At 34.6% G+C, this 11,654-nt stretch overlaps 1 pseudogene; it reads left to right on the forward strand.

Annotated features, from left to right (window-relative positions):
- The first annotated feature begins 9,419 nt into the window (after window positions 1-9,419).
- Window positions 9,420-11,336, forward strand: LOC147024121 (uncharacterized; annotated as a pseudogene).
- The last annotated feature ends 318 nt before the right edge of the window (window positions 11,337-11,654 follow it).

Raw genomic sequence — 11,654 nt, forward strand, 5'->3', positions numbered from 1 at the left:
AAGATGACCATTGTTGTGAACCGAGTTCTGTGAATTTTTTATATAGTCTCTCTTTTAAGGTGTGATTAAAACGTTCAACAACAACTGCCTTCCCTTCATTAAAGGTACTGTATAATGTAATAGTTATTTTTTAGAAAATTCATAAATGTCTTGTTGTAAAACTCTCTACCCTCATCAGTCCAAATATTTTTAGGTTTTCTCTTACTTTTAATAAATATCTGTTAAAAGGCTAACATAAGAGTATTACCTGTTTTGTTTTTTAAAGGGACAACCCATGCGTATCTACTCCTCAAATCAATAACGGTTAAAGCATACTTGTACCCCTTATCATTATTGAGTTCAATCAAATTAGCGGACCAGATATAATCAACTTCCTTGACCGGGCGTAGTGGCGTGCGCCTGTAATCCGGCGACTCGGAGGGTTGGGTTGGAGGATCGCTTGAGGACGGGGGCTCTGCACTGGGCGGGGTGTAGAGCAGCCCGGAATCATGGCGAAACCCAAATCCTGATCCCTGTGTCGTAAGAGGCGACCAGGGTTGCGTCAGGAAGGGCATCCGGCGTAAAACCTATGCCAAATCAGTATGCGGATCATAACGGATAATCCGCTGTGGCGACCCCTAACGGGAGCAGCCGAAAGATGAACAACAACATATAATCAACTTCCTTGGAATAAACCTTCCTTCTACGAAACTTTGTGAATATTGTTTCATGTAATTCATCAGCCAATTGCTCTTCAGTCTTAATGACATCAGTAGAGCCTATAAGTTTTTTGAATTTCCAAGTCCAAGTTTCAATTCAGCACTGATCATCTTCTTCACAATGAACCTTTTTTTTGGTCAATTCTTTTATTTTGGTGATCAACTTTTTCTCTCAAGGTTGGATTTTGTATCAGCGACAAATTATACAACATTTCTCTATCAGCTTCATGCTTTTCTTCCAAAGTTGTAGTATTCCCAAAATCAATATCGTATCTCATGCACACTTCATCAACTCTATTGATGGGTTGACTCCATGATTTAGGATTGTCTGCCTCATCTAATCTTTTATCCAAGTTTGTGCCTGGACCGCAAAAAGAATATCCTGATAGATGTAATTCCCCTGGTATTCCAGTAGTTGTAAATTTACTTCCTGATAAAAATTTTTGCATATCTCCTCCGAGTTTGTGTTTGGAGATAAATTGATGTTTTTTTTTGAACCACACACCGAACATATACCTTTTTGTATAACCCTGTTATTTTTACTTTTAATAGATGAAATATTTTTAGTATTAGTTTTCTTTTTACATTTGAGACAATAACTCATTTATTTATGAGAAAAATTCCTGCAGAGTGCAAAAACCTTTTTAGTTTTCAAGATGCACATTTGAATCTTAATTTTTAAAACATAAAGAATCCTTAGAAATGCCTTCACTCTCTCCTCCATTTATTTAAGAAAAAAATGAAAAACTTGAATCAAAATGAATATCTTGCTGATGTCAATAGTCTTGTCGAAAATATTGCATATAGACTTGTCAATTCTTCGTTTTCCTACTCGGTGGGTTGAGTTATTTTCTGTAATACCCCCAATCTTTTTTTTAATCTTACTGGTTTCCACATTTTGATATTTATTCATTCTCCCTCTTTCCACCCTCTCCTCCCCCTCTCTCTTCTCTCTCTTCTCCCTCTCCTCCTTCTCTCTCTTCTCCTTTTCCTCCTCTTCCCTCTCTTCTTCAAATCCTTCCTCATCCCTTACTATCCTTGAATCACTTACACCCCATGGAATACCATACATATATTCATCAGGATTTCTTGTTATTCCTGTATCCAAAATAAAAAATTTTTTACAACAGGAAACCAATAAAATTTCTTTTGAATTTCAAAAAGAGCCTTACCTTTTCTAAACTTTATAATTTTTTTCATTGTTTAACATTCTAATTAAATTCAAAGTTGTCGGTTTATCAACATCAGCATAATGCCAATCTTTTATTGAAAATACCTCATTCTTGTGTTGTAGAACATATTTATTAAAATACCAAATACCCTTTTCTTGAAGGTATGCTTGGACACAGAAATGATAATTTTCTTGAAGCCTTCTTGCTGTCATTTATGTATTAGAAATATATGTTAGAATAATATGATGGCACGAAAGAGCTCCCCATCTTCCCATAGTAAAATCATTTTGTATTTCCTTACTTATTATATATAATCCTGTTTTTTCTGTTTTCATGATATCAACTATGGCAAAACCATTATTATATTTACCCTTATTAAATTATTTTATTTGTTCTTTCCTAATCGTGCTTCCACAAAACTCATTCTCTATACCATGTGGATAATATTCTTCCTTACGAGACTGATTTAATTGTTCCAGGTCTTCGAGGTCAATTTTAAATGACCAATTATATCCAAAATCATTCATATCATACCCCCATTGTTCTATTCTCATACAAACGATATGTCCTTTATAAAAAATTATTTGAATTCGAACTGTGAATTCTGTATGACCTGGAGATAAAATCAACACTTCTGTATCTTTGGAATACGCGGACGTTTTATTTAAGGATATATATTGTGATAAATCGCTTAATCTCACCAAGTCATTAGCGTCAGTCAGGCTTGGATAATTTTTTAATTTATAAGCATTTTTCATATTAGTATTTTTGGTTATATCATATTTATGTCGTTCAGCCTGTGCCTTTGTGTAATAATTTGATAAATCAATATCCAGTTCTTGGGATACACCAAAGATAGAACCATCTTTACCAACATAAGTCATTTATATTAGATTAAAAATAATGTCATAAATTTTTTTACTTTTGTTGAGTTGAAATAACACATATAGTCATAATTGACCACACTTGGAATTTAATTCTTGGACTTGAAATGTTTGAGAAACACCATTCTGTAAGAATTTTATGACTTCAACAGGTGGTGGAAGACCAAAACTATCAAAATAATATTTGTCTTGACGATTAAAAATACAAACCCAATGAGAACCGTTCCCATTATTATCTTGGAAGTTCATAATAATATTCTTTGTATGTTTAGGCATGTTCATCTCTCATGCAAATAACCACATTAAGAATTTTTAATTTCTTACAATATTTGACAAGTTGTAAATTTGATGTTGTATTCTTTCCAAATTCTGTAAACCACTCATCAATGCTCATTTATTTATTAGAAAGATATAATCCATTACCTCTTTTAGTTAATTTTACACCTGCTTGTGCAATAGAAGAAAGCATATCTCCAACTAACAATCTCACTTTATCAGGCAGACCTTCAAGTTTTTCAGCAAAATCTACAATTACACGACTTCCACGAATTTGTTTCTCCAACTCTTTGTTATGTCTTTCCAATTCTTTTTGAGCCTGGAGTTGAGCCTTCCTCTCGTTGGCAGTTTTCACCGCTGTTGACATACCACCCGTCAATGCTCCAACCACACTTAAAGCAGAAAATAAAAGAATTAGAAATGGGAGAAATCCTCCACTCGTCTCTCTTATTGAATTTTTTTCAACATTGGTTTTGTCATTTTAATTTTAAGTGAGCCAGTGTCGTTCAAGATTTTAACCTGTTCTCTTGTGAGCAAAACAAATTCTTACTGCCCCTTTTCTCTGAATTGTATTAACGTTAATCGTACAAGGCTTTTGATTTTGAACACAAGATGATGGTTTATGAAGATTGATTTGATTAACATATACACCAGTTGGTACTTTGCCACTCATTTATTTTTCAAAAAATTATGTGAGACCAATCATAACACCATTATCTGTATTAATCTGCAATTCTGTTTCTTCCAAAAGCAAACAATATGAATCAACTTCTTCACTCTCTCCTCTTTGAATGTACAGGGAAGTATCCACTTGATTAGACTTTATAGTTTCCTTTTGAGCGCTCAGGTCAAATGCATAGATTGTATACAAACTTTTAAATGCTGTCATATCCAAAATAGGTTCTTTATTTCCATTACTTTCACACATCTTTTGGTAAGACTTGAATGCTTCAGCAAAATCATTTTTTTCCAATTAATTTTCAATCTATCTCGTGGATAAAATGTTCCATCGAGAGAAACGCGAAGTTGTTTCACCTAAGCATTATCACTCAATACATTATTTCTTATCAGTCGCAGTATCACCATCTTGCTTTTTAAAAATGATCCACAGATATCGTGGCTTTCCTTCCAGAACACACAAATTCCACGTGTAAGTGGTTTGGTTGAGTTTAACCTGTTGACATCTTCTTTTGAGGTATGATACACTGAGTGGTTTCTTTGAGTTAAGTCTTCCATTCAACATCTCTTTTGTTTTAAGATTTGGAGTATATTCACTAATATACTAACTCATTTCATCAATTACAAATTTATTCTGCTCACCAAAAGCACTACCAACAACAAAGAGCAATCTATTTTCATTATCAATCCTTTGGAGTTGAAATCTAATTTTAAGACCATCCACAACTTTATCATGATCACAAAATCCAAATATACCTTTAAGAGGAACTGCCACAGTAAAACTATTAACTGCTTTTGCATCAACATTATACGCTCCTTTCCTTTGATTATATCCAGGGTCTGTGGTTTTTCCCGTTGACATATCAGGAATAAAACCTTCGACAGACCCCTTTCCCATTCTATCACTGAATGTATCGAGTGTAAATTTCATCATTTCAGATACAGCAGAGACATAATCAACCGCTTCAACTTCTTGTGTTCCAATGTACAAACGCGCACTATAAAACATTTGTGTTATTCCCAGCCTTAGTGAATGTAAATTTTCACAACAAGAAACTTTCAGATAGATTCAAATAGGTTTGTTGATTATTTATTTCAAAACTTTTTGTACCATTCGTATTCCAGTCTGTTCTAGTTATTGCACTTACCTTGAAGTAATCTTCTTTTTTAGTGGAGTTTGAGATAACAATAGTATCATCTAAATCATAGATTCTATCAATTGCTTCCATTCTTGTATTTATTGAGGAAAAAAGATGTTAAAACTTTTGAAACCTTCATCCAAGTATTCGAATTATTTTCTGTCGTTCTTGGGGGGACAACTGAGTTTAGCCTTTCTTAATTTCTTTAATTGCTTGTAATTTATGAGATTCCTTTTGGGCATCTTTTATGCTCTTTACAGCACCTGCTACATTTCCCACAGCAGAAGCAGTTGAACCAATTCGGTCTTTATGTTTAAGAATAGTTGAACCGATACCCATTAGAGTATCAATTATCCCATCTCCTCTAAATTGATGTCCAACACCCCTTTGTCTCTTAGGTTTATAGTATCCTCTACCAAGATACATACCTTCACCCTTGTAGTATGGGGAAAGGAACATCCCTTCCCTTGTAATCATTTTTAATTTTCCCAACTCGTGTTTCCTCACAATAACCATTATATTTATTTATTGGAAAACTTCACATAGGTGAATTCTGATGGATATAACTTCCCCATTAAAAGAAATCATACAATTATCTTGGTCGGTTATCCTAAAATTTACTCTGTGTATGTTTTTTCCTGACATGGAGATAAACCAAATTTTTGGGTTCCATATTGAATTTATAACCAATTGGGGTTGAGTATGCTCTGAATGAAAATATTGTATTTGTTTTATTCCATCATTATATGCACCATCAATCAAATCACAGTGAATTAATACCGAGTTTATTCCTGAGGATATTTGAATGACATTATCACTGTAAAACGTCCCATTTGTTTTAATATTTTTTGAGGAGAAACCCAATAACTCTCCAAATGAATTATCAATTGTGAAATCAACCTTGTAGTTATTTTTAACTTTAATCGTTGATTTTGAAGTATGTTTTTGAATGTCTATAACAATATTTTTGGGTTCATCACCCTGTTCTTTCATAAGACGAGCAATTTCGGAAGATATTTGAGATATCAGATATGCTCCGGGTGAGACTGTTATCGTTTTGTATCCACTTACGGGATTATAACTAAACTTGTCATTTTTCTCAGTTTTATTAAATAAGGTATTATAAGTTTCCATGGACAATAAAGATGCCTCATATTCTTTTGTTGTCTCAAGTTGTAGTGGGTATGGGAATGAAGATGTGTGGTCATTTGTTGTGAAATTAAAACTCAGGATTGTGCTTCCCATCTTATTTCATGAGATAAAATGTCTTTATATTGAGATTTATTAATTATTTTCATGTTCATCAACTGTTCTAAAATGGCTGATGCTCCATTAAAAACAATTGTTATTTCCAGCCTTCTTCCTGCCTCACAACAATAACAGTCTCTTAACTAATTGTGATGGGTCATTTGGAAGAAAACTAACACCTGAACCAAGGATACTGAAAGCCTGAATAATGTGTTTCTCCTTCTCATTTTTTCTACTTTTACCAGAAATACTAACCCTATAATTAAGAGTGTTCAGAAGATCAATATATACTCTATCATCATTATTTTTCATATCCAATGGTTTATCAATATACTTTGATTCATCCCTCACAGTTGAACCTTGTCTTCCATCTTTTGTGAGAAGAAACATTAATCTTGGAGTTAGTTTAACAGGGGGTTGAGTAAAACCCAAGAACCTTAATTCATCATTAAATATCAATACCTTTTCTTGAACAAGATGAAATATTGCTGGTTGTTCTGTTGGAATGAGTCCTGCTTTGGTTTTTGAATCCGCTGAATATTCATTGTTTTGAAGAGCATTCACAATATAATCAGGGGGTCGATTAATCTCTTCCAGTTGTTGAAATAAACCTTCATCATCATATTCTAATTCTCCTACATGCTCTGATTCTTCCTCCGTCATTTGATCAAAATCTTTTAACATTTGAAGTTTTTTTAGGAGTATATTCTACTGTGGGATCTGTGAAAACATCTTGCATTTTTTCCTTGGAAGTTTTTAAAAGTGGTTTAAAAAAATTCTCTTGTTTTCTTTCAAATGCTTCTTTGCCTGTTACTTTCTGTCTGCATTTCTTCTTTATGTCTTCCTGTTGTTTTGCAACTTTTGAAACCAACTCTTGATGTTCCTTAAATTTTCTTGCTCTTTCTTTCGCATCCATTGATTTATTGGATAATATCATTTAATGAATTGTAAAGATCAACAGGGAAATTTTCCTTTTCTTCATCATCCAAGTAGATGTGTTCAAATAAATCCTTTTCTTTAAATCTTTCATCAAATTGTTTATTAACATAAATACGAGTTGTAATTTCTTCTTCACTAATACTTTCATCTCTGCTTTTCATACGTTTGCGTTGAGTTTATTCATCAACATCAAAACCGAATGATAAAATCTTCACTCCGCTCAGATGTTTAATAATTTGTCTCGTTCCTTCTGGATGAGTTTCTATTATCCCAAGACCACCAGATTTTAGTTTCTTTAACTGACTCTTACAATGTGAATATTTTGTTGTACCAAGAGAAACCTCCTCAAATATTTGACCTTCATTCCTCAATCACATATGTTCCTCCACTGAAATATAGTGATAATCTTCACCTTTTCCTTCTCCAGGTCTTATTGCTCTAGTTGTTGTTGATACAATGCATATCACGGGGTGTTTTTTAAGTAAATTTACAATATTCTCATTTGTACTACACAAGAACCTTGATTTATGAAAGTTTTTTCCAGAAGCAGATTTACCCACAAGATTTACAATAATAGTTGTCATTTATATATGTAATTGTTTATAAAACAAAAAATATATCCCTTAATATCTCATCTTGTTTCACAATAATATATTTATATTTTTCAGTCGTGTGGTTCAGGTAATCCCCAAATTCCTTTTTACTTCATAATGTAGAACAATTATTTCTCCAAAAATTATATATATATATATATATATATATATATATATATATATATATATATATATATATAAATATATATATATATATATATATATAATTTAACTTGAATAAAATAAAAGTATTAGCATTGTTTCTGATGGAACGACGAGGAAGTTGAAAGTACGATTGACTAAGATAAATACAATTACACGAAGAATGTCTCCCTCTTGTGTAGTAGCTGTCCATTACCGTTTGGTTTCTCTCATTAACACAATCATCAAAGATAACGAGGTTCTTTTTTGAATTATCCAAATCTTGGGGAGATGGTATATCATCCGTATTATCACTAAGAATACAAGTTATCGGTTTTGATTTCTTTTTACATCTCTGTGTATCACAAATTAGTTGAATTATATCTTCAATATTATTATCATTTTGGGTTTTTTGAAGTTTAAATAAACCGATTATTTCTTCTTTTTGAAGACCATCATTAAAACCTTGTGAGAGTCGTTGATACTCTGGTTGAAAACTCGACTTTGTGAAAATTATTAAATTATCATAATCTAAAAAGTTGGGAGTCAGGAGCATCTTCAAAAGTAAGCAGGTTTTTCCACATCCGCTTGAACCAACTATGAGACATCTTCATGAATTTGGAAGATTTTTATGATTGTTAAATTTTATCTTATTTTCCCAAATGGGTAAAAAATCATTCATTTATATATTTGGAAAACAGGTTATTTAATTTATTATTGGCTTTTTTAGAAACTCTATATTTTATCCTAAGTTCAGGTTTAATTTAAAGATAATCCATTATTTTATTTATGCAATATCTTGTGTTGATATTTCCCTGAAAATCACATCCATGAATAATATATAACAACAATCCTTTGAACATTTCTCTAATACGTTCAGTTTCTTCAGTTCAGAAACAGCCATCTGTGCAATGAAACATTGGTGTGTCTGTTGTTCAATATCAGAAGATTTTCGCACCTTCAGTAGTAAAACGTTTGATTTTAAGTTTTTGTAGTTTGATGTATTGTAAGTGTAATCTTGTAGGGAACATAGGTGATGCCACGTCGCGACGCCATGCCATCGCTTCAGGTTACGGTTGTTGGGCGTGACATGACGTCGTGATGTGGCGCGGCACGCATCCAAGCACGTGCAGCACTATGACATCATTTTCAGTTCGCTTCGTTTATTCTCGATTTATTCATGACAGTTTACTTCGGAGCTTCGTTTCAGCATATTCGGTTTTCAACACCTTTCTTCCTTTTTTCGGTAAGTTGTGATATCCTTTGAGGCGTATGTACCTTTTTGTCATTTTATGTTCTTCTGTATGGGGTAGGATTATGGTTTGAATGGCCATGGGGTTGGAGATTTTAATTGCGTTTCCTGTAAGGCTCGGAGTTGTAAGTCGGGTAGTCATAATGTTATAGCTCTGTGTTTATCCTTTTTCTATTATTTCGGGTTGATCTTTAAATATGTCCTTATGTGCTGGTTCGTGCTTTCATTTATCCGGAAAGAAGGTCACCATCAATGTAATCAGTCACTGACGTATTTTGTTCCATTAGATTAACTGCTGTATAATAGGAGAGGATTAGGTTAGCTTTGTGCCCGGGGGCTGGAATTACAGAGGGAGTCTATTTGGAGTTTATATTTAGTTTACTGGCATGTAGTTAGCGCGTATTGTTGATTTCCCACTCATCTCTACTTTTATTTTATTCAGGTAATTTTACGTCTTCGTGGCGGTTTTTATTTTGGATTCGAATAAAGTTCTATCATTGCGACATTTACCCGCATCTTCCGTTTAAATCACATAAGTTTAGGTCAATAAATTAGTCAAAGAAAATAAGGATGTTGTTTTTCTCATCTGTTTGCTTTTTATGGTGATGAATGTTATTTGTGCCCTTGATATGGCCCTAAACATAGGCACAGCCCGAGTTTTATAGGCTGTATCACGTATGATAGATTTGACATTCATGAGCTGACGATTTATTTTTATATTTGCAGGACCAACAACATGATGGATGAAGTACCACTGAGTGGCAAGGATTCATGCCAGACGAAAGGATCAACGAACTGGACAAAATGTGTCCTGTGCCAAGATAATTCTTCCCTGAAAGGGTCCTTGGTGTTGCAACCAAAAGTCGAGTCGTTCTGCCGTTTAATAGAGACAATACAGGAGCGAGCCACTTTACAGGATGGTGATTACGTACAGATTCATAAACGACTTGAGGGGATGTCAGCAGAACTGTTGCAAATGGAGAAGGCTGTCTGGCACAGAACATGCTATTCCAACGCAACTAACAAGGACCAAATTCGTTGTGCCAGGGTTCGTGACGATCAGGCACTATCATCAGGGTCACATCAGGGTCACAAAGGGCCAGGTCGAAAGAGAAAAATGCCCGAAGTATGTCTGGAGTCGTCAAGCTCCTCCACAGACCCCTATGACAAGGCATTGTGCTTCTTTTGCCAGAGGACTGATGGTCAACCTATTTACCTTGTACGGAGTGACAATGCGGGCAAATCGCTGAGAAAAGCTGTTTATGTTTCTCAGAACCCTGTTTTTATGACTCGATTGAACACTGCTATAGCGCCAAGTGATGCACATGCAATTGACATTATGTACCACAGGTCTTGCTGGATGAAACATGTCTTCCATGTCTTGTGAGATCACGACACCAAAGGAGAGAAGGATAAAGCATCAATGACACAAGTTGTGAGTTTAATTGAACTGATTAACTTGGTAGATGTCCTAACCAAGCAGAAAACTCAACTCCATATGGAGGACATCAAGCCAACTTATGTTAACCTTCTAGGTGGTAAATATGCCTTAGAACATCATGTACCCACGTTCAGTAGAAAATGGCTGAAGAATAGAATCTTACAGGCGTTACCCAATGTAAGGTCAGTGCTCCAAAAGAACAGACGGAAATCTTCTATTCTCTATTCACCTGAGACATGCGAGGAAGATATGGTCAATGCTCGCATTACAAATGATGATACAATGGACCATATGGATGCTATATACAAAGCGGCTATGCTTGTTTGCAAAAGTCTAGAGAACTTCTCCACCAAGGACCAACAAGATGAATATGTACAAGTTTCTAGCAGTGAACAGGACGTCCCCGGAGAGCTTAAGGCAATGGTACATTGGATAATGCTTGGCCCAGTGGAAGAGATGCAATCAGAAGCACGGACAAATGTTGTGGACAGATCAGTATTAACTGTAAGCCAAACCATCATGTACGGCCTCTAGTCTCGGAGGCAGGCAATGTACAAGCCACGGAACGATTCTGCTCTATTCCGTCCGCAACATCAAAGGAAAAATCCTAATGTTATCGGTATGGCTCTAGCCGTCCACCATGACACAAGGAATAAAAAGATGGTAGACCTTCTCAATGCACCAAAGGCAATTATCGAGATGATAAGGTGCCAGTGCAAGACAGAATGTTTATCACAGAGATGTTCCTGCAGGGCCAAGAACTTAACATGCACTGATCTTTGCATGTGCAGCACTTCGTGTGAGAATGACGAGGACTCAAACATTGAACGGCAGGACCACGATAGTGATGATGACGATGGCAATGATGAGTGACATGAGAGACAGTGATGCCAATTGGCCACAAACTCATCGTTGACATTAAGTACATTTCACTGATCACCCTATTCATGCATTACTTGTTTCAAGATTTGAAAGCAATACATTAAATAAACGGTAATTTGACAAAATGATAGCCGTTTCCATGGCAACCATTGCTCAAAATACAGCTATATGTATTCTATATTAAGAACTGTCCTCTAGTTAACAATTATTCATCATTAGTTGCTTGCTTGCGATTAATTTTGAATTTTCAGAGCTGAAATTAAAAAAACGGGGTTTTACCCCAAACTGACCAATTTGACCACATTATATGC

Source organism: Eptatretus burgeri, chromosome 6, assembly GCF_056783735.1.
Source record: "Eptatretus burgeri isolate ZD-2024b chromosome 6, Ebu_testis_v1, whole genome shotgun sequence".
Taxonomy (NCBI): Eukaryota; Metazoa; Chordata; class Myxini; order Myxiniformes; family Myxinidae; genus Eptatretus; species Eptatretus burgeri.